Below are 23985 nucleotides of genomic sequence, written 5' to 3' on the forward strand. Positions count from 1 at the left end.
GGCAGGGTATAAATTAATTATTATTATTATTATTATTATTATTATTATTATTATTATTATTATTATTATTATAACAAAGCAAGAAGAACAGGTACTCTATCACTGAACTATGGCCTTCCCAAATTATAACATGTTTTTGTTATTATTTCCCTTTGTTCTTTTAGGATGTTGTTTTAGGCATTGCCACAATATCCCACATCTTTATTATCCACAAGAGAGCAGATTCACAGTAACCCTCCCCGGGTTCCTCCAATATACAGGTCCTGAAGCCACCCGCTTGACTCCTTTACTATAAAGATGGGCTGATGCTGTCTTTTGATACATTGTAGGTTAAGTACAGTATGTGAGCTTCAATATCCTTGCAGGCTATGCTGCATGCATTTAACCATGCTGTGATTTATGCATCTTTCCATCTTAGAAATAAATTCTCTTTTGGTGTATCATTTGAATCTTTTCCTCTTGGGGGACTACAAAATATCCCGTCCATTTCCTCTGAGACATCCTTTTTTCAAGGCTGGTTCACTTTCTGTTCTTAATCTCAATTGGGGACTGGTGGGGCGTGAGTGAAAAAGCATGCCCCACACGGTTATCTCTTAGCATCTGGCAGTGTCAATTTTTGTTACTGAATGCAGAAAAACTACCCATTGATTTTCCTTTGGTGTCACTGTAGCCGGGTGCTCTCATGTTTTAATAGCCTTATTTATTATTGGCCAACTGCTATTCTGTCTGCCACTCTAACTGCACACATTATTTCAATGCTAATAAACATCCAATATGCCCCCCAAACATTGACCATTACAGCCTTTAACAAGACACGTTTGCAGATTTAACTCACAGAATGCAGAACGTAGAAAAGACACCAAAGGGAATCTAATCATCATTTGTTTTATTTTGTTTTATTTCTTGCTCCAAGGTTTCAATTTCCTGTTACAAAAACATTATCACACTATCGGGGGAAGATTTCTTGAAGGCTGCAGAGAATTAACTCTGTCTTGCATGCTGCCTTATGTCTGCTTTTTCTTCAGTTTGTGTTTTATTCTCAAAGCATTTGAGCGATTGCTGCTCCTTTTGCTGACACTACTGTGGCTTTGAACAGCTAGCCAGAGATAGCAGATGATAGGAGATTAGATAAGAATAAGCTTTAGAAAACACAAACAGTACAGTGAGGCTTGAATAGGAAGTAGAATTTATTTATCCCTGGTTTGTTCTTGTGGATGGAAAAAATGTCTTGAACAAATGAATGTTGTTTTGCCAGCACACCCTTAAAGAAGGCTGAAGAAACCATAACCATGATAAAAAAAATTACATTTATTCAAATACAATATAGAGGATCTGCAAACAGCCAAACAAACATAATTAGCCAAATAAAAATATAGCCTGGGCAGTGAAATTCCCCACTCCTGGATGTGTTTACAGGCTTCACCTGTGGCCCCACAGCAAAGGATTATAAATAATTCTTCATCTTTGCTATGAGAACTGTGAATATTTGAACCTGACAAGTGCACAGTGGCACTAGCAGGTCAGTATTCACCCCATTGCACCTCCCAAATCTAAAGGGCACCCCAAGGACAAAAGCCCAAGTGGCATATAGAGAAAGAGAGTGCCCTTACCCCAGTAATGCCTCAGTTATTTACACTCAATTAAATAAAAGAATTTCCCTTCTGTCCTCACAAAGAACTTGCATATGGGAGTGGATTCAGCATGAACTGGAACAAAGGACAATGATCAGATCTTCCCTCTGGGGGCAGGAAACTGCAAACTCCCCTCTGTCACCTGGAAAGTACTCATGGGGAGGGGGAAAGGGGGAACCAGCCAGGTGACAGGACACTCAGGTTACCACCACAACTCCTCCCTCAACCCCTCCTTTCTGTAATGTATGCATGATGTTTCTGGGGGTGGGCTTGACCTAGAGGATGGGAATTTCAAAAGTTTTTATAAGGGCTTGCACACCATTTTTCTGTGTCTTTCCTCTCTCCTGCAAGTGAGGGGAACTGTTGGAACAGTTCAATAAAGGCCAAGCCTACAGGCTGCTGTTTTGCTCCAAGTTATCCTGGTTGGTGTCTTTGTTTTGTCCAAGGGAGCCCTCGGATTTTTCCAGTAACAGTGCAGAGCTTAGTTATTTGTTAAATTTATAACCTACCTTTCTTCCCAAAGCCTGGAGTCCACACGGCTTTCATTAGCCAGTATTCTCAGCGCTGTGTAGTCTGAAGGAAGATGGTGCAGCCACCTTACTGAAGGCAAAGAGGGCTGGGTCAGTGCCTGGAGATTGCCAAGGACAGGGGTCACCAGCAGGGTACCTGCAAGTTACAAGAAATTCTAACTAAACATTAGAAAGAACTTTTTGTGGTAAGAGTTGTTCGACAGTGGGATGGTCTCCCTTGGGAGGTTGTGGGCTCTCCTTCCTTGTAGCTTTTTAAGCAGAGGTTGGATGGCCATCTGTCATGGATGCTTTTGTTGAAATTCTTGTATTGCAGGGTGTTGCACTAGATGACTCTCAAGGTCCATTCTGGCTCTACAATTCTATGATTCTGTGTGCCCACAGAGGCTTTCAATGGACCCCACATGGTCCTCTCCCACACTGAAAGTCTGGAAAGAAGCATCCTATTGCATCCAGTAAAATAGTTTGTGATTTGTTGTGGTGCCTGTGTGGTGCCCACAGTGGTTTCTCTGGCTTTGCAAAGATGCCCATGGGTACAAAAGAATTGGAAACCACTGGTTTAGGAATTTGTGTAAGAGCCCAAGTTCCATGACAGAAGAAATATAGGATATGTTTAAGCGATATATTTTAAAAATCAATTTGCATTTAGCAAATTAGGAAGAAAACTTGCTAAAAGCTCCATTTTATAACTCTTACACAGTTTCTCAAAGTTTCATCCGAATAAAAGGAAACCACAAAAGAATCATGTCCTTTTTGGGGGTAAATTGCAAATGCATGAAAAAGTTATAATAGCCTTCAAGTGATGGATAAAATTACCACACTGTCCATTATAATTTTCATCTTCCTTTAAATTAAAAGAAAGATAATTTTCATGATTAACTCATTTCTTTTTAGCTCATCAACCCTGTCCTACAGCTATATTTCCAGGGAAATTGGCCACTTAGCTGTTTCCCAAGTGATTTGACCTTTATTCTTGTGGCTAAATGAACAATCCTTTCTCAGTGTTGGGCTAGCAACAAGAGCTCTGAAGGGGACTTTCTTGCTATTAATATTGGTCCAGTGACCCAAGAAACAACAACTGAATGAGAGAACATCTCAGATCTGAATATTTATTTTCTTTGCCTCTATCATGGGTTGAGTAGCTTCCAGCTGCTTAGCCCCACTCCTCTGCCTCAGAGGATATCAGTAAGCTCTTCTGCCTAGTAGGTAGAGGTCAACGGGCAGCACCGTGCAAGATGAAGAATAAAGTCAGAAAATACCACCTAAACAATCCTGACACCATGTTACTTCTCCTCCTGATTCCAGACTTGAATAAGATTTCCATTTTGATATTCTTTGTAAGCCACCTTGAGAGCCTCTTGGGGCAGTAAGTTTAATAAATTAATAAACATTGTTCCGAAGAAAGTGGTAGAATAATAATTTTTAAAATGTTATATGTATTCAATTGATCAAACATTGGTAATGTAAGAACTTTCTCATTGCCTCAAAGGTTCCCCCCCCCATTAATTGAGCAGCAATTACTTTTTGCAATTATTTTTGTTAAAAATAATTAACAAACAAACATCAACACAAAAACAGTCATTCTCTTTTGTGAGAGTGATTCAGGCTTCAGTCCTAAACAAAGTTATCTGAGAGTTGGACCCATTCAACTCAATGAGACCTGCATCTCATGTGCTGTAAGGGAGAATGCTTTTTTAGAGATGAGTCCTTTGGCCTGTCTAACCTCACCCTAGCTTCTGGCTGTAGGATTCAGACATCATTCCTCACCCACCATAGTAGTTGGAAATCAAGAAGGGGGTAGAACCTCTGACCCCATGACTCACCAAAAGGGGCAAATATAACTGTGAGTGAGGGAAGCCCTTTTGCTACCCTCTAGATATCTTTGTTCTTCCAACTGCTTTGAGTCTAAGTATGGGTCATCCTTTCACTCCAGCAACACAGATAGTGTTGTAGTTATTCACATAGGGCTGTCCACACATTACATTCAACAAGTGTACAATCTATGTACCTGTGTGCATAGATGGTTGAGCTGTACACCCATACAGCTGTTCACATGTAACATTCAACCAGTGTATACAATATGTACACAACAACTGAGCTGTACAAATCAAAAAGTGTATATTCTTTCACATAAACACTTGTGCATGTATACAGACAGATTGCACCTGTGTTGACTGTTACATGTCAGCAAGCCTAGTTTATCCCTGCCTCCATTAGTATGTATACAACACTATGCATATAATAATAATATTAGTAATAATAGTAGTATTTGAAAACAAGACATTCCAAAGAGTGTCAAGCTGTGCCTTAGAGCTACCAAACTCCCATAACAGAGGCACAAGGCTTATTTTACTTCAGCTCAGCCTAAGGAAAGTTTCAACGCTTGCCAGACTGTTCACAATTACTCAGGAAACGAGGTGCTTGTAGCCAAATATATGTATGATTGTTCTGTACAAAGAGGTGATTTATTTCTGCTACAAGGGCATTTGTTCGCCCAATGTATAAAATAACATTTTTCAGAAACTTCAAAGCCCCAGCGGTCAGGCAAAAATAAATCCTCAGTCTAGTTTTTATGTGAAGCAAGAGTAATCATATAACCCTCGATTCCCACAACAGTCCTTTAAGAGATCCTCCCCTATTACATTTTTATACAATGCTCGCTTCCGTTTCTTCTGTCAAAATACCAGCTCGGCTGCACTACCATCTTTAATCAGCAGACTTCTAAATCTTCCCTGCAACTGGAGTGGGGGGGTGTTGTGTGGGTAAAGAAGTGTGTTATAATAAAGCTATTCATCACGTCAGGCCAAAACAAACTGGTCACTGTGCAGGAAAGAAATTATTTTTCAACCGCACTTGTTAGTCATTTATAAAATTGAGCAATACACACAGTGTATATTTATGGTCTGGTAAAGAAAACTCTGCCCAAGTTATTTTTTACAATAAAGGAGAGGAAGTGTAGCTATTTGGTTTGGAAACAGAGAGCTAGGAGATATATTTGTATGTATAAGCATGTGCATATGTATATCACAGTTATCTCGTTGTCTTCCTTCGGAGAAAAATATTTTCTCTCTTGTCCTTTGAAAATGTCTTTCTGGATTTTAAAGGTGAAGTGCCTGCGATCTTTGGAGGAGACTGAAGATTTCTCACAAATTAGGATATGTAGTACTGAAGGGGGGGAATGCAAACTTTGATGAGCAATAGCTGAAAAACTTTTCAAATTATGAGGGATCTGTGCTTTCCAATTTTTGGAAAAATCAAAGTCTCCTTCCAGGTGTCCATTCAGTGGATCTGAGGATATTTATTTAAGTGTAAAGAGGTATTCTTAAATCCAGAGGTTATTTCCCTCAATGAAAATTAATTCGTTGGGGCAAGGAGTGAGGTCTATTTGTTTATTTAACTTTTTAATAACAAAAAGTACACTCCACATATCTTTCAAAGAAGCTCTAGGCTATTTATAATCCAAAGCAAAAATTAAATGTAGTGTTTCCCATTAAAATCATCAATACAGTGGTACCTCGGGTTACATACACTTCAGGTTACAGACGCTTCAGGTTACAGACTCTGCTAACCCAGAAATAGTACCACGGGTTAAGAACTTTGCTTCAGGATGCGAACAGAAATTGTGCTCCGGCGGCGCAGCGGTAGCAGGAGGCCCCATTAGGTAAAGTGGTGCTTCAGGTTAAGTACAGTTTCAGGTTAAGAACGGAGCTCCAGAACGAATTAAGTACTTAACCCAAGGTACCACTGTATGTAAAAACCAAGACTCTGCAACAAAATCCAAACCAGACAATAACAGATCTAAAACATTGAAGACCCACCAACAAAAAGAGAAAACATGGGTAAAAGACTCTTTTTTTTTTAACAGCAGGGGTGAATAATTTGTTCGCCCTTAGATAGCTCTCCAGGAACTTCATGCCAAAGGTGGGTGTGGCAAAAGGTGAGCATAGCCACTCTACACACAAATTCACACATGTAGGATTGCCATATTTTGAAGAGCAAAAAAGTAGACACACTTACCAATTTCTAATTTTAGCTATGGATCGCTATGACAACTCTACCCATGAAAAAGAGGACACGTCCTGGGAAAAGATGACATATGGCAACCCACACATATACAAACATGCAGGACAGAATTAAAATGAGTGTGGGAAATGCAGGACAATGAGGCTTTGGAGCATGGATGGGAAACCTGTGGACCTCCAGATGTTGTTGGTCCCATCAGCCCGAGCAAGCACAGCCAATGGTTCAGGATGATGGGAATTGTAGTCTAACACTTTCTGCAGGGCTGGAGGTCCCCCACCCCTGCTTTAATATTTTGTTTTGTTTTGTTTTGTTTTGTTTTGTTTTACGAAGCAGAAGTCTTCTGTTAAAGTTTTCTTCTTTTTTTGAATCAAGATTGAGATAATAGTTAAAAAATCTGCTGAAAAAGGTGGATGTTAATGCTACTGAGAGCAGCTTCCTTGTTCAAACATTGGTCTTAAATAAGGACAATTGTGTCTGATCTCTCTTGAGCAAAATCATTATGGCTGTGGTGCAGCAGGTGCAATCAGCCAGATGCAGAAAATACAGAATAAATTTATCTGGGGTGGTTCCTTAAATTTGGAGGATCCTCAACTCTGATGCGAGCCTTATCAGGACAGTGCAGTCATTTCACCAGCGAGTAAAGAAACACTTCTTTGTCCAAGAGGAGGAAGTTGAGTTGGGCACTCAGGGCTGTCTTAAGCATATGCAGCGCAGGGATGTAAAGATTCCCCCCCCCCCCAGTTGCCCAGTCCCGGGCGCACAGCAGGGTGGAGCCACCCAGCTGCCTCAGCATCTCGCTGGCTTGGTCGCCCCTAAACTCACGGAGCAGCAGAAGAGCCCACCACGGCACTCCAACTGATAGGCAGGCTCTTCCCCAGACTCAATTCTCAGGCCCCAGACTCTTGGCCTGGCACCTCTGAGAGCCCAGGACCTGGGGTGGGGTAAAATCCTAAAAAAACCTCAACAACTTCAATCCTAAAAAAAAAAAAAGGTCAACAACTTCTTTGGTTGGCCCTCACAGCCCTTCACTTCATCAAATCTGGCCCTCTTTGAAAAAAGTTTGGACACCACTGGCCTACGGGTAAGATGCCCCTTTGGACACTAGCATTTCTGCATGCATGGTTGGTTTTATTTCTAATTGAATTCTGCATGATGTTTTGTTCTTACTCTGTTTTATTCTTGGTTTGAATTGTATTTCCACCCTGAAAATACTTTTATTAAATAAATGTTGCAAGTAGTTATTATTGGTTTATTTATCACAATTATATACCAACTTTATCTTCCAATGAGTTTAAGGTGCTGTACTTGGTTCTCCTCCTACCCATTTCATCCTCACAACAACCATGTGAGGCAGGTTAGACTAAGAGATGTTGAATGGCCCAAGGTCACCCAGTGAGCTACTTGGCAGAGTGGGGATTCCAACCTTGGCCTTCCAGGTCGTGGTCCAACACTTTAACCGTTAAGCCACACTGGCTCTTATAATGATGGGTTAAATTACTGAGGAATAAAATATGTTATCTTCTCTAGATCAGTGGTAGAGCATCTGCTTTGCATGTGGAAGGTCTCATGTTCCATCCCTGGCTTCTTCAGTAGGGCTGGGAGACACCCCTTTTTAAAAACCTGGATATATAGTGGTGCCTCGGGTTAAGTACTTAATTCATTCTGGAGGTCCGTACTTAACCTGAAACTGTTCTTAACCTGAAGCACCACTTTAGCTAATGGGGCCTCCTGCTGCTGCCGCGCCGCCAGAGCACAATTTCTGTTCTCATCCTGAAGCAAAGTTCTTAACCTGAAGCACTATTTCTGGGTTAGCGGAGTCTGTAACCTGAAGCGTCTGTAACCCGAGGTACCACTGTATACTGCACATTAATGTAGACCAATTAACTGACTCAATATTAGGCAGCTTCCTATGCCCGTATTTTTACCAACTTTTCTCAGTGCTTTTAAAAACATCAAAACATGCAAAAATCCCAAGCAGCCAAATGTTGAGAGGGAAAATCAATAGCAATTTAAAGGAAGCCTGTCCACCATTACTGACCTTCTAATTCAGAACCCCTGATAAGCTTCTAAGGAACCTCGAACAGAGGTTGGGGAGGGGGGGAGAGAACCACTTCTCTAAACGATCTTTTACTACGTGAGTAAAATCAATACTTTTAAAGCAAAAAGAAGAAGCAGATAGAAACAGTACTTGCTTTTAGATGATGGAAGCCTGCCTTGTAGCACGCTGGTCTTCAGCTGGTGGGTCAGGACCTATTTACAGGGTCATGGCCTGATCTAAGGTGGTCTGTAACAACAGCACTACCACCACAGAAAAATACAATAAAAAATGAAGAAATAAATCCCCAAATGCCTGTTTAGATTAAAGATTGCTTCTGTGTCTGAAAAGGCTGCAAAATAGTCCACGCTCTTTTTAAAATTAAAAAAACAAAAACCTGTAGGGGCCCCAGATCCTCCTTTGGCCCATAGGATATGGGGCAGAACTCTGTCTCTTCCTTACCACCCTACAGTTTGCCTACAAAAACTATCTTGCCCATAGCACTCTTTGACCCTGAACACACAGCTTGCTGCAATGGCACATACAGAGGAAGAAAGCAACTTCCCGGGAGTGATTTCAGCTGGAAAATTGGGAGAAGGGATTGTCAGTTCCCTTCCTATCAAAATCCTACACATCAAAATTCCACCCAGTCACTCATCCAGCTGCTAATTCTTAATTTATAAAACAATTATAGGCTAGACGACATGGGCTTCTTCCTAAAGGAGTTGTTTTCTTCTCTGTGTGTGAAAAGGAAAACTATCTATTCTAAAATGGTATACATTTATTGTTGTTGTTGTTGTTGTTTTATTTCTTACACTCCCTTAACTATAAGGGATGGAAGGTGAAAGCTGACACATAGCAGTCAAGTACAACATTCCTAGAGTGGACGTGGATGCTTTGTACCAGCCAGGAGTCTAACTTCCTGTTTCCTCCTGAGCTGTGACAAAACTTCCTCTGCATGTGACTAAAGGCCTGTGTGTGTGAGAGAGAGGCCAACCCTGGCGAAGGGAGCACAACTCTTTCCTTTGTCTCTTCTCTATTTTTGCTCTTCTACATGTTAGCAGAAGTGACTGCCTGTTTGCAGTCACTTAGGAACTAACTCCCTTATGGGATAGTTCCACATGTGTATATAGTTTTGTAACCTAAGTCTGCCTTCAGGGATACAACTGTGAACTGAATGAATGTGAGTAAATTACTTTTATATTGACTTTAATAAGACTCTCATGTTTATTCGTTTTAAGAGGGGCAGGGCGGGATCTTACCAGGAATCTTATACTGAGAGACTTAGATGAGACTGAAACAAGCAAACCGCTGTGTGTTTAAACGGGAATGTTACTCTGCTAAGATATAGAACTTGCTAATGCAAGTTAGGAAGGATATCATTAAACAATATATCCTCTCCTGCATCCCTGAACATTCCCACAAAAGCAATGTAAAAATACAAATTAAAAAGAGTTTAAAGCAAATTACTGTCACAAGCAGAGGGTGTTAAGGGCTACTGTAATGAAATATTTTTGCAAGTACCAATTTTTTCCTTGTATAAGACTAGGTTTTTTTATTCAGATATCATCTTTAAAATTGGAGGTTGTCTTATACATGGATTGTTCAATGTGGGGGCGTGGGATTGTTTGCTGCTGTGAGTGGTAGATTGTTATTGGTGGCTGTGGCAAAGGGACGGTGTTGATTGGCTGTCACTGCAGCAATTGGGCGAGTGATTTGCTGCCTTTGTTGGCGAAGGGACAGAGGACAGGTAGCTTTTGTGAGGTGTGCGAGAGGCATTATTGGTCTTGCAGGTGAGCGATTTTTGGCATTCCCCCTAAAAAGAGCTCAACAACTGTAGGCAACCCCCACAAAAGAAGCTCAGCAACTCTGGGCAATTCTCCCCCCAAAAAGCTAAACAACTTTGGGGGGTCCCCCCATTTTCTTAATTTTGAGTCCCCAAAAACAGGGGGCATCTTATACAAGGGGGTGTGTTATACACGGAAAAATACGGTATATTTTCACCCAATCAATGAAGTTTTTCAATTGATTCAAAGTTGCTGTTTTTCAGCTGATCAATCTATGGCAGAGTCTTATGCATATCTACTCTGGAGTAAGTCCTAGTAAGTTATGCGGGGTTTTGATTCCATGTGAATATGCATAGGATTGTAGGCTCAACCAATGAGTTGAGTAAAGTTGCTGTCCTAGGAGATATTCCGGCAATTTTTCAGAGGACAGAGGTGTACATAGCCTTTTTGTCCCCTCTTCTTCAGGAATCACTGAAAGGTCTAACAGTACCTGGTGTGTGGAGAATATCTAATCTGAAATAGATATCCCACCCTGCAAAATCCAACAAATAGAGGCCATCTCTTGAATTCACTGCAATCACACTGAAGACACCCATATAGTAATTCTTTCTTAGTAAATATTTCTAACACGTACACGGGCTTTGCCCAATAAAATTATCCAGGATCAGATCAAATATATAACTTCCACTAAAAAAGAGAAAGTGGGTGGAAGCCTATTTTAATCCATGACAGAGTTTCAATTACAGTATTATTCTTTTTGATATATGCACATACACTCGCTGTGCCTTTACCCCTTCCCCACAGAAAATACCAATTAGCTTCATATTCATTTAATCTCCCTCCTCAACTCACTCTCCAGAGCAACTTGATATAAAAAAGACATGAATCACTAATGTAACTAGGATATTAATATGTTAAACAATTAATCACACTGGGTTATATTCAATGTTAGTGCAACTCGGATTAGAAACATTGTAATTAGTACAATGACTATAGGTCCATTAATTTCAGTGGGTCTACTTGAAGTATAACATAGTTGGGTACAGTCCAATGGTGTGTTGTTGTTGTTGTTGTTTTCAAAGTCTGCATAAAGTGAAGCAGGGGCTACATCTGAATTTCTAGGGTTCAAATGTGCTTGGAAGTCTTAGGTCACATTTGCACGATTCATGTGACACACTAATTTTCATTAGTGTGAAATTTCACACTAATGATTTAGGGGATGTTTTCAGAAATTTCTAAATATATGTTTAGGGTAATTTTGGACAATAAGAGGTGGTGGGAGTTGTAGTCCAACAACATCAGGAGGGCACTGCATGGGTGAACCTAATTTTGCATAGATTTTAACCCATAAGAATATAAATAGAGTCCTGCAGGACCAGGCCAATTTATCCATCTAATCCAGTGTTTCTCAAATTGGGGTCACCAGCTATTTTTGGACTACAACTCCCATCATTCCTAGCTATCAGGGCCAGTGGTCAGGGATGATGGGAACTGTGGTTCAAAAAGAGCTGGAGACCCAAGTTTTGGAAACCTTGAAGTCTAATCCAACATCCTGTTCTCATAGTGACCAATCAGATGCCTGTGGAAAAAACGCAAGCAGAAACTGAGTGCATCACCACTCTGCCCACCTGATTTTCAGTAACTGGCATTGATCACATGCTACAAGTTTAAGGCATTCCCTTGGTCTGAAAGGCTAAAGGCTACTGCTGTGATGAGTTATCTCTTACTATTCAGAAACCAGTGCTACATCCACTAAAAACACTATAGAAGCTGTGTGTTGCTTAGATTTCCAGCTGTGATCCCAGAATATCTGTGCAATAAATTCTTTCATAGGCCAATATGTGACCATATTTGTCAATGTGGATCAGGCCAGATGGAAAACATTGTGCAGTAGATCATGTAGCTTCTTGTCACCTAGGGGCAGATTCCTCTATTCATTTCATAATTACCTAAGTCAGCCAGACAATTTGAAAATAAGATGGTTGCTGGCTGATTTGGACAAGTTTGATTCCTGTAGGTTCACTTTATAGGCACTAACAATAAGAAAAGTTACAAACTACTTTTTTTTACTGCCAGGTGGATTTTAAAAAAATTAAAATAATTGCTGAACTTTACTCTCTCTCTTTTTGGCAACTTGCATTTCTGTAAATTTATATATTTACCATTTTTTTAAATATTACTTTTTTGTGAGTAATAGCCATTGGCTATAAACTGTAAAAAAAAATAAAAAATTGACTGGACTAATGAACATTATGGTCTCCACTGGATCAAGAGGTTCCTTGACTAAATGCTTTTAGATTAAAATAATAATGTGTGTTCTTTAAAAAAAAATCCTTGTAATAGAAATGACATTTTTATCACCAGTGAGATATTTGCTTCTATTGTAAAGCTGGCTAGATTGTGGCATGGTTTTTCAATATAGGCGATGGAACAAAGAACCTGTATTCAAGTAAAGCTCAACCTTGGATTTCATATTTTTAAAGGAGTGAGCCTAGGAAGACAAGGAAGTCAGCTATGTCTGTTTAGGAGGATGTTCATTTAATAAAGGAAAAGTCCCCAAGGCCATGTTAAGCTGCCAGGTTTATAATTAAAAAAACACACACAAATAAATCCCTTCAATTCCAAACGCTTAAAATAGACTTTGAGCATTGAGTTGATGCCACAAGGAAAGCTCATGTTCAACTCTCTCTCTTATAACTGTTAAAGTGGGGGGAAATTAAAGATGCGTCTAGGACAAGCTGAATGAAGAACGATATTGCACTATAATGTTTCAGGCCCAAAATTACATGGTTTTGTTTTCATCAGAAAAATAACTTCTAACAGCCTGTCATGGTTTACTGGGTAACAATGGATAAGACTCCATGCCTGGGTTGCATGCAGTCTAAAATGGTAAGATACAAGTTTGCTTACTCACGAAGAGAATTAAGCCTATGTTATGCTGCACACAAAGACCATAAAATCGGGTAATGTGGTTGGGCAATGCCATAATCCTTTTTCAGCAATGGAATCATGAGCAACTGTCAATCTTGATTTGCACAAGATGCCAACTAGCCCACAGTGGTACATGATCAGATATTACCAAAGAGACCTTCAGGTGTGTACAAAAGGAATCTTAAGGAACAATTTCATACATGACCCTTTGCATTTTTAACGAACGGTTATTTGATATGATACCAGCCATAAGTGTCAGGGTTCTCTTCCACTCTGACACTCAGAGTGACAAAACTAGTTAACAAGTTGATTTTGCAGTCAAACCTTTCAAGGGCGAAACTGCTTAAATAAGGCAGCATGACAAGTGAAAGATACATGGTTCTGCTCTACAGGTTGCCTTGTTAGCAGATACTCTTTCTTGGTTCTGGCTTTATTAGTAGTAATAGTAGCAGAAATAGTTCAGAAGGGAAACATTCTCCACTGCAAAGAAAAACCACTATTGCACACTATGTAACATGGCCAAATGAGGCTTCTCTATCTGGACTTTGGGACTCTTCCTCAGTCCCCAGGAATGCAATCCTCAACAGTCCTGCTGTGCATCATCCTTTAGTGCTTTTGCCTTGATCCTTGACCCCTCTCCTTCATTGCCTATGTAGAGATGGGTTTGTGTGAGTGTGGAAACTTCTAACTTCTGCAGGCTGGGACATAGCCTACAATAAAAAGTAGGAATCATATACGTGGCTCCATCCTTCTAGACCTACCCACCCCTGGCATAAGGTCCCTATATGTTTCCTCAAGAAAGAAAGCAGTCCCCAGTCTGAGGAAGGTCCCCCATCCCTAAACATAATGTCAGAAGCATCAGCTATCCACTTTTATTCAGAAACGTGCATCTGCAAGGTTCCACTGACTTCAGATACAAACTATAGCAGCATCAGATGGGCAGCAGTAGGGTATAAAGTCTTCTGTGTTTAGACAGATTTTAACGGTTTATTTTTCTCCCAAGGGGAAAAACAGCTCTAAATTAAGGAGAAAACATGAGAAATTCTTACACTTATTATGTTTGCGTTAATCCAGTGTCTACATTTATTTATTTATTTATCTATTTATCTATTTATTTATTTATTTATTTATTTACATACCCAGATCTGGCAGATGGCAAACCTTAGCTTGCAAATTAAGTTACTTTACTTCTAAATGGTGCATCTTCTAGAGAAAAATTGCAGACCTAACCCGCATATACATGTGACAAGGAAATGCAATTAGGCAGATAAATTTAACTACGAATGCAGTGGCTGCTTCAAATGAAGGAATGAAGTCTACCTTTCCTTCCTGTGCATTACAAATGGTTCAATTAGAAATGTAGCAATGCCATTTTCATAGATGTTTAAAACATATATCAAATGCGTTGCCTGTTATGAAATACATTTTTTCTGTTGGCTCAACTCCCATTGAAATCTACTTCTAGGAAATGAGTTTTTGTAAAATGTGTGCAATTGCGTGGGTTCCATCCTCCCCCATGGAGCCATTCTCACAGATCCAAATTATATCTAGATATATTTTTCTGTTGACCATAATCCACAATCAGTTAACCCATGCATCTAACTAAATGGTTGTTATTTTATTTTTATTACAATGAGGAAGAAAATATGCCAAGATCCATTTTACCATGGTAAAGGCAATTGTGTATTGATTGATTAATTAAAGAATTTAGATGCCAAACATTCATAGCCCAGCCGAGCAAGGCAGTTCACAATATAAATAAATTAGAGAGAGAGAGAGGATAAAAACTAAAAACAACAGATACAACCAACCATTTGAAAGCAAGACTAAACTAGAAATAGATTTTTGTCACATGAATTTCAACCACAAAGTTAGAGGGTCATCATTCTTGGCTGCAAACTTTGTCTATGTGACAATCATCATATCACCAATGAATCTTGCCTTCCCATTTGATCCCCTGATGGGACAGGCTTGACAAGGTAGCTTCATACTCTGCAGACAAACTTATACACAGTGATTATGATTAATACAGTTCAGAGCATTTCCTATGCACTGCAGAGTAGCTGGAGCACCCAGTCAGATTACTATTATTATTCATGTTTATTATTAATAATAACATTCATGTTTCCTTACTATTGTGACATCATTCAACTTTACATTCAACTGATTATCAGGCTGATTATCAAACTAGGCAGAATTTCCTTTCCCCTGCCTTTAATAAGAGTTCTGCATAACTTTAAAATGCCTCCAGCATTTTTAGGGGCCCCAAGGCAAAGGAGAATATGTCTTGCAGATATAGGACTTGGCCATCTTTTTCAAAACTGTTGACGAGAGAGTGTCCACCATATCAGATAGCAATAAGCTGCCTTAGGAGGTGCATGCTACACTCATTTCTGTACACTTTAATCTTGCCCAGCAACTTCTCTGCTTGCTGCCAGCTCACAGCCCACTCAAACAAATGCTGCAGTGGCTGTCAGCATGAGCAGAGCAATGTTTGCTGGTCTTTGTGCTCTGGTGTGACTGCGTCTTAGAGAAAGATAAGTGAGATTTTTGTAAGGCCAGTCTGAAAGTAAATGGTGGATATGAAACAAACTAAAAGAACTGGGAAGTATTAAAGAGGAAAAATGATTTGTATAGATTTACATGCTACCTCTCTCTCAGAATCCAGTAAATCAGCTAGAACCACAAGAAGACTGATAATTGCTAATTTAAAGCCAAGTATTATTGTCCACTGTCCTATTTTTATGTTTGTTATTTCAAGTACATTGCAAATATATTTTCATATTTGTGGATCTTATTGCTGATTGCATCTGACTGAGGACCCATCTATGCTATATATTTAAAGCGGTATCATACGACATTAAAGAGTTGTGGTTTCCCCCCAAAGAACCCTGGAAGTTGTAGTTTATTGGTGCTGAAAGGAGACCCTGATTCCCTTCACAGAGCTACAGTTCTCAAAAGGGTTTAACAGTCGTCAACCCCTCTTACCAGGGAACTCTGGAAATTGCGGCTCTGTGAAGGGAGTAACAGCTATTAGCACCCTTAACAAAGTACAGTTCCCAAGATTCCTGGGGGAAAGCCATGGCTCTGTAAAGTATTATGATGTTGCTTTAAATGTATAGGGCAGATAGGGCTTCCCTCTTTGTTTGCTTGGCCAGTTAGGAACTTTTCCCAGCAGTGCTGTTTGTGATGCACTGGAAGAAGACAGCTAGACAATACAGCCATCCGTACATTCTTTCACCTTTGGTGGACGTGCCCAAGGATTAAGGCTTTCTGGGAGATGATCTATAATGAAATGAAAAAGGTATTTAAATATACCTTCCTGAAAAAACCAGAGGCCTTTCTCCTGGGCATGGTCGGCCAATTGGTGTTAAAGAAGGATAGAACTTTTTTTATGTACGCCACAACAGCAGCAAGAATACTAATCGCAAAGTATTGGAAGACACAAGAGCTACCCACCCAGGAAGAATGGCAGATGAAGGTGATGGACTATATAGAACTGGCGGAAATGACTGGCAGAATCCGAGACCAGGGAGAAGAGTCGGTAGAAGAAGATTGGAAGAAATTTAAAGACTATCTACAGAAATATTGTAAAATTAAGGAATGTTAGAAGGATGTTGGAATGAAGTTATGTGGTTTTAGTAGTAATGTTACAAAGGAGTATTTAAAGATGGATTATTAACAGGTGAGAATGTAAAGTCATAATATATTAAGATAAATTAGTAAGATAAAAGTAAAAATGGAAAGGATTTGCTGAAATAACCGATTGAACTAGAATACAAAAAAGGGAGATGTGAGGAGGTCAGGGAAACAAGTAAATGAAAGACAAGATATGGAAAAGTTGGTTTGTTTTTAATTGTTTTTATTTTATTGTATTTTTGTTTCGTTTTTTGTTTTTTTCTGATTTTTGTAACTTTTTTGAAACTTTAATAAATATTATTTTTTTTTAAAAAAAAGACAATACAGCCATCCATCCCTGGCCAGCAAAACACTGCCACCAAGGAAAATGGGGGCATCTAGGGAAGCTCAGGAGAAATGGCCCAGGGAGCTGCCACTGCTGCCTTCCTACTTCCAGTATTTACTGACTGGGGTAGCAACCTTACTTTGTAGAATGGTAGTATCACCCACGGAACATGCCGCCTCATTTGTGGGTACCAAAATGAATGGAAAAAACGTAGCTGGTTTTCAGCACTCACCATAGCCTAAACATTAACAACTCCATAAGATGTATTAACCTTCTGCAATAAGACCTGTTAAGCCCAATTGTGTCGATAACTTATATATCCACTCCCAAATGTGGATTTAATATGGACCATAACGCTTGCAAATTACAGAAGCAATTGTCTTCAAAACAGCACAACACCATAATTCATTCAGCTAAAAAACATTGCACAAGAGCGTGAAATTAGGTTATATTTAGACCCAGTTTCTCTATCAGAGAGTTTTAAAAATACTGTTTTCTTGGCAGCAACCCTCTGTTGAACGCTCTAAATTAAAGGGTGAGTGGGGGAAATCAATCCAGCCTCTCACCATTTATGTAGTTACGGGAAAGGCACGTTCTTATTAAAACATCTAGGGCACCTTTCTGCAATACTGTCCTTCTTATGTTTTAGACTCTACAGTGCCCATTATCCCTGATCATTCCTGAGCTTAGGTGGTGCTAGAGATCAAGGAGAAATTAGATTCATTTCACATCTAAAGGCAAACCTATCTGATTTGCATTTCTTAACCAATATCCAAAATGAAACACAGCTATCCTTTTGGAAATTGCACTTCTCCAAATTTGTAATGCCAAGTAATCTGTCTCTCTCTCTCTGCTCTGTGCGTGTGCAATACACACACACACACACACACACACACACACACACGGGTAAAGTATGTATATAAATGCATGTGTCACTACATCATATTAGGGTAAGGGGAATTGCTTTACTGATATGTGTGCATTAAACAGAATTACATACACAATGTGCATATTAAGAGAAATTCACAATAAAAATGATGAATTTTCAAGAGACTTTTCAAATAAGAATTTGGAAACAGATGTTATAATGTGGAAAAATGAACTTAAGATTGGAAAAATAAGATACTGAGAGAAACCAAAATCAACAGATTCCCCCATCCCTTGCTGGTGCTCTTGGGTGTTGAGTCCTAAACATGTGGTTGCCACAAGTTTGGGGAAGGTTGATCTAAGGATATATATTCCTAGCTGCACATCAGCTTTTCCTCCAACTTGCTTACCTTCACCAAGTATCCTTTCTCCCAGCTTGCCAAGAACCAGATCTAAAAACATACCACAAAATTTAGCTTTTCTTGATGCAGAGTTTGAAATCACATGGGTGAAAAATTGTTTAGGACCACATGCACACAGCCCTTGTATTATCTGTGTGTGTGTGTGTGTGTGTGTGTGTGTGAGAGAGAGAGAGAGAGAGAGAGAGAGAGAGAGAGAGAGAGAGAGCGCACACTGAGGTCTCCCTTATGCCGCTGGGCTACAACTCCCCTCACCCCTCACCACGAGGCATGCTTGCTGGAGCTGAAGGAAGATGGACACCTAAAGTGCCTCAGGTTCCCCATTCTGATCTAGTGGCTAAAGGACTTTGTCTTGTTCTTGCAGAGAATAATGGCCAATCTCCTCAAATGTGTTTGCTCATACTACCTTTTCTTGCAACAGAATTATCTTTTGGCAATAACTACACTCAAGTATGGAGGCAGGAAATGTATATACCCTAACATAGCAATAGATTAAAAAGATGGGGGTATCACAGATAGGAGATAGGTAAAGTCTTTCAATGCTTCGATTCCCAGCAAAGTGCTGAATATTGCAGGAAGTAAAGATTGTGACTTCCAAATGCTGGCAATTTGGCCAATCTCCAGTTCTAAGTTTATAGATAAAAACCTATAATTGCCATGAGAGTGGGGAGAAAGCAAAGAGAAAGAGGTGTGAGTTAAGGACCATCTGGCTCCCCAACTGCAGGGAAGAAGATTAGATAGCATGGATTATTAAAAACTCTCAGCCCCTCTATAATTAAATAGCTGGAGCAAGTTTGTATTGATGATACCCCACCATACCTACTAAGTCCTGGTAAAAGCTGCCTCCCAACACACACACACACACACACACACACACACACACAAACACACACACACACTTTTAAATGCCCAGCTGTGTGATCATTATCCTAGGCATAGGACATAATTTAGAAACCAGAGACCAAGCTGACATGTCGTACAATTAAAATATACTTCAGCTACAATAGTATAGAGCCAGTAATTCCATTTTGACTTCTGAGTGGTAAGTCAGCAGACAGATGAATAAATACAGTGAAGGTAATAAAATGTTAAAAGGGCACAGAAATGATTTCCCCCCTTTACACTAGCATTCAGTAATTCAGGGAAATGTTTTGGAGCCAAGAAATGTCCTTTGTTAAATTCATAGTGGCTCTCTTAATTAAATGACATTGATTATCCAGGTCAAAATAGTAATTTTTTTTCTTGTTAAAAAAAAGTAGGAGACAGGAAGTTGGTTTCTACATTTTGGATATGTAAGGGAATAGATATGAAGAATGAGCCAGATGTCTTTTGAAAAATAGAGCTCTGTACAACTTCCCTCCATATTCCTAAATCTTGACAATTTCATACTGGAGTTCAATGTGTACTTTTAGCTCAATCAGATAATTGAGTTTAAATTGAAAATGGATTCAGAATTCCCAAACACACCAAGAGAAAGGGCTCAATCAACAAAAAGATGCCTTTGAGCTTTGCTTCAAAACATTGGCAATTCCCAAACATATGAGAACATTTTAATTACAACCTTTGCCACCAAAATATTTCCAGTGCTGCCTTTAGTTCTTTGAATTATCATCATCTTCTCCAAAACAGTGTTAAGAAAATGATGTGAAATTTAACATGTTTGCAAACCATGTGACCCCACCACTGGGATTCACTTTACACCCAGTTTAGTTCTAAACCATTATTTACCATGTCACTGCAAAGATGAAAAAAGTAACTAGGGTGGGTGAGTAATATAAATATTCTGATTCAGCCTTGTGGAAACCTCTATGAAATTAACTGGTCTTTGTTGACCTGAATCTACATTGATCTTCGAAACATTATTAAATTGAACATTCTGTATGGTTCAAGGGCAGTTTCCTTTTGTCAGTGGCTCGCTGCTCTGCAGTGGCCTCTGGTGTCACATTTAAATAACACATTTTAATGTTATAAATGACAAGTGTAGATCCCTCCTTGGTGTAGAAACCTCTGACTTTTGCATGCCTCAGGTGTAGCCTACTGGGCATAGCTAGGAGTCTGGCTGCTTTTACGTCTGACCCCATGCAGTACTAACAAGCACACACACACACACCCCTGAATGTTGTTCATGAAGAAATGTGGTCCATAGGATGGAAATGTTTCCACAGTCCTGCTGTAAGCAGCAAAGGGGGAAAGCCTTTTACCTTTGGGAAAGTGGGAAGAGTGGAAAGCTGCCATGAATTGAAAGTAAGAAGTGTGACTTTGCCATTAAGTTATATTTAAAGTGCCAAAAGGTGAGGAGGTTCACACTCAGTTATTACTGACTGCTAGCGCAGAGGAAAAGAGGAAGAAAACAATAAACATTTTGCTCAGCAAGCTCTCCAACTACTGCTGCTGTTTTTAAAGCAGATTGTGCTTGGGGAATTGGATTATCTCAGGACAGATTTAAAATGGCACCAAAGCCGAGTTGCATCCATAATACTCCCGCACTCTGTGCCCCTTGTGTGGGTAGAATTTACATCTCTATTCATTAACCTTGTTTGTAAACCATGTTTTTGTTTTGTTTTAATAAATGATACTGATTTTACAAGCTTGCACCACTTCTCCTCATTACAGAGATTCTAAATGACTTAAAGCTGCCCCTTGCCGTTCTCTGGGGATTGCTAATAACACAACCACTCCAGAATGTAATTATCCTCATTCCCACAGCCAAATGAAAGAAACTTCTAAAACCTTCACTTTCAAGTTAAGGCTCGGAGGAATGAAGAGTTTAGAAGTTCCTTTAAAGTTATTTTGCTCAGTAGACAAAGGTTATTCATTTTTATTAGAACAATCTCATTACACAATGAGCTGACTCAGCTTTGTTCTTTAGTAGATATAATGTAGATTATGAAAATCAGGAGGACACATACCACAGCAGCTATTGGCTTAAGAACAAGTTATAGAAAGCGCTCTCTCTCTCTCTCTCTCTCTCTCTCTCTCTCTCTCTGTGTGTGTGTGTGTGTGTGGTGGTAGCTTCTGCAAAGGCTTTGATAATTCATCCCAGAATAACTATGCTAGACCATGTCTTGTGGTGCTTAACAATATTTTAACTCAGGGGTGAGAAAACGCAAGCTAAATGCAGACCTCTAAAGCTCAATTTCTGACCGTCTAGGGATGGGGGCGAAATTTGATTCAGTTCACATTTAAAGGCAAAACTACCATATTTGCACTTTCCAAAACAGTGCAAGTATTAAAATACAGAAAATTTGTATTTCTGCAAATTTTGTGATGCTGTTCTCCAACCAAACATTTACAATAATGCATCTGTTTAGGGGGAAATGTGCATGCAAATTACTATATCAGTGAAAATAGCATTCAAAATTCATTAAAATGTGTGCATTAGTCAAAACTGCATGCAATAATGCATTTACTAGGAGAAATTCTAAAATGCTGACAAATTTTCATGGGGCTTAAGAAATGGCTAAGAAAACATGGGGAATTAAATTTAAGGTTGGGAAAATGAGAAATTTGGGGAAGCAAAATGGACAGATCCATCCATTCCTACTCAGGACTCTAGGCCACACCCCTCACCAGTCCTGCTCTGTGTTGTCCTTGAGTGTTTTTGCCTAGTTGAAATGCGTCCTTGAATGGTGACAACTCATTTTTCTTGCCTAGGTTGAGAGGGTGTATATGAGTGGCCAATGACTGGGTGTGACTGACCACAAAGAAGAATGGCCACAAGGATTACCACGGTTTGTGGGGCTGGCTTGCTAGCCTAGGGCACTATATCAAGTGTAGGAATATGCACCACTATAAACAGATGTGGCTTTGACCAGTAATATGATGCAGTATTGAGAAATGGGGAAGGTGGAAGTCGGCGTGGAATTAGTGCTTCATGGTCCTTGAAATATATTGTACGGAGTGTTCTCTTTATTTCTTCGTATCATCAACACAAGTTGATCAATAAGAACCACCCCATAAGCCACTTAGAGGTTTCACAGTTAAGCAGTATATACATTTTGTAAAATAAATGAATGAATGTGGAATGTGCACCATTCAACCTGACCAACCATTATACCACTGACACAGTGCAAAGATGATTGTGCTCTTTTCTGAATGTTTTTGAAAAAAATTTGTTGGTTGGTTGCAACCTATTGTTTAAAAAGCCACGAAGCATATAATTTGATCAATAAGTGAAATACAGTGATACCTCGGGTTACATACACTTCAGGTTACAGACACTTCAGGTTACAGACTCTGCTAACCCAGAAATAGTACCTTGGGTTAAGAACTTTGCTTCAGGATGAGAACAGAAATCGTGCAGTGGTGGTGCAGTGGCAGCAGGAGGCCCCATTAGCTAAAGTGGTGCTTCAGGTTAAGAACAGTTTCAGGTTAAGAACAGACCTCCAGAACAAATTAAGTTCTTAACCCAAGGTACCAGTGGGTGTGTGGGTGTGTGTGGGTGTGTCTGTGTGTGTGTGTGTGTGTGTGTGTGTATCCAACAAGCTTTTGTCATTTTTCATTATTACCCCTGAATTGCAGATTAGATAGGTCTGAGCCTGAAGCTTCTTTATGCATTATTGAGAAAAGGGATGCAAGGGCACAGCCAAGTGTGGGGAGGTAAAGTCATATTTTAGCCACTTCAAACCCTATGACTCCTCCTGGCAAGTGAACTTCTGGAGTGGGAACCCTGTTAAATCTGTGTGGGTGCTTCCAGTGTGATTGAAAGCCAATGTTCTTGATCACATGGGGAGCCTCTACTGATGCAGCAGGGTGCCTACTGCAAAATTTCATTTTCATCAGAAAATTTGCACAACCATAGGGACAGGGCCATAGTTGCGTCCCTGCAACACCTATGTACTCTCTTCTCTTAGGTTGATAATGCTAAGGGCTTATGAGAAAGCAGCCTTTCTGACAGCCAAATTAGACAGGGTGCCATTCACACAGTTATGAGAAAAGCAGAAAAACTAGAAAGCCACACAGCGTCATGATTTAACATTTTAATTATAAAAAGCTTAAAATGCCTAAAAAGTGAGCAATGAAATATAATATTCCTAATGCATTTCAAGTGAACTTCTTCTATTAGAAGACTCGACTGGAAAAGAAATATGACAAACCATGTTTAGCACAATATGGAATGAACAATGCAGGAAAAACTGTCACTGTGTTAAATAGAAGGAAAGGGTTTTTAATTAAATGTATTAAAATATCTGCAACTTCCCAATGAAGGGTTACATTAGCGTCATGATCTACATTGTTAGACTACAACTCCCACCATCCCTGACCACTGGACATGCCAGCTGGGAATGATGAGAATTGTAGGTCGCCAACATCTGGAGACCATCACCTCATTACCTATGATCTATATGCATGTTTCACAAATCACTACAATAGCACATTTCATAATGAAATGTGATTTGCCTATTTCTTATTAAGTTTGTCCCAGTTTTCTGACTCTTGTCTTACAACTCCTAATCTTTCTGTCCATTCAGTCTCACAACACATTGAGAGCTGAGAAATCTGTGCAAAATGAAGGACGGATTGCTTTCAAGATCTGGGAAGCTTCAGATATGTTCTTTTAACCTATTTCTTTTCTCCTCCTTGCAGAATGACAAATGGTTTAGCGGTGAAAGAGCCAACTGTCAAATGAATTATATTACAAGCTTTAAGCCTGTAGCATCTCTGAAGCTCCTCTAAAGTAAGTTCCTTGAGGACCATGGTCATGGTTGGTTATGCATCCTGTACCATGTGAAATTATCTAAGAGTTCCTGTCCATAAACACCTTTGACTTCTACAAATCCTCAGAGATTTTATTTAATCTT

At 39.5% G+C, this 23985-nt stretch overlaps 1 long non-coding RNA gene across 1 annotated transcript; it reads right to left on the reverse strand.

Moving 5' to 3' along the window:
- Nucleotides 1-896: 896 nt before the first annotated feature.
- LOC309334088 lies at nt 897-9014 on the reverse strand. Its single transcript, XR_014152861.1, has 3 exons — nt 8374-9014; nt 2141-2297; nt 897-1096 (listed from the first exon to the last, which is right to left on the reverse strand). It is a non-coding gene; the product is annotated as an uncharacterized lncRNA (long non-coding RNA).
- Between the last annotated feature and the right edge of the window lie 14971 nt (nt 9015-23985).

Source organism: Podarcis erhardii (assembly GCF_964252035.2).
Source record: "Podarcis erhardii genome assembly, chromosome: Z".
In the NCBI taxonomy this organism is placed as follows: domain Eukaryota; kingdom Metazoa; phylum Chordata; class Lepidosauria; order Squamata; family Lacertidae; genus Podarcis; species Podarcis erhardii.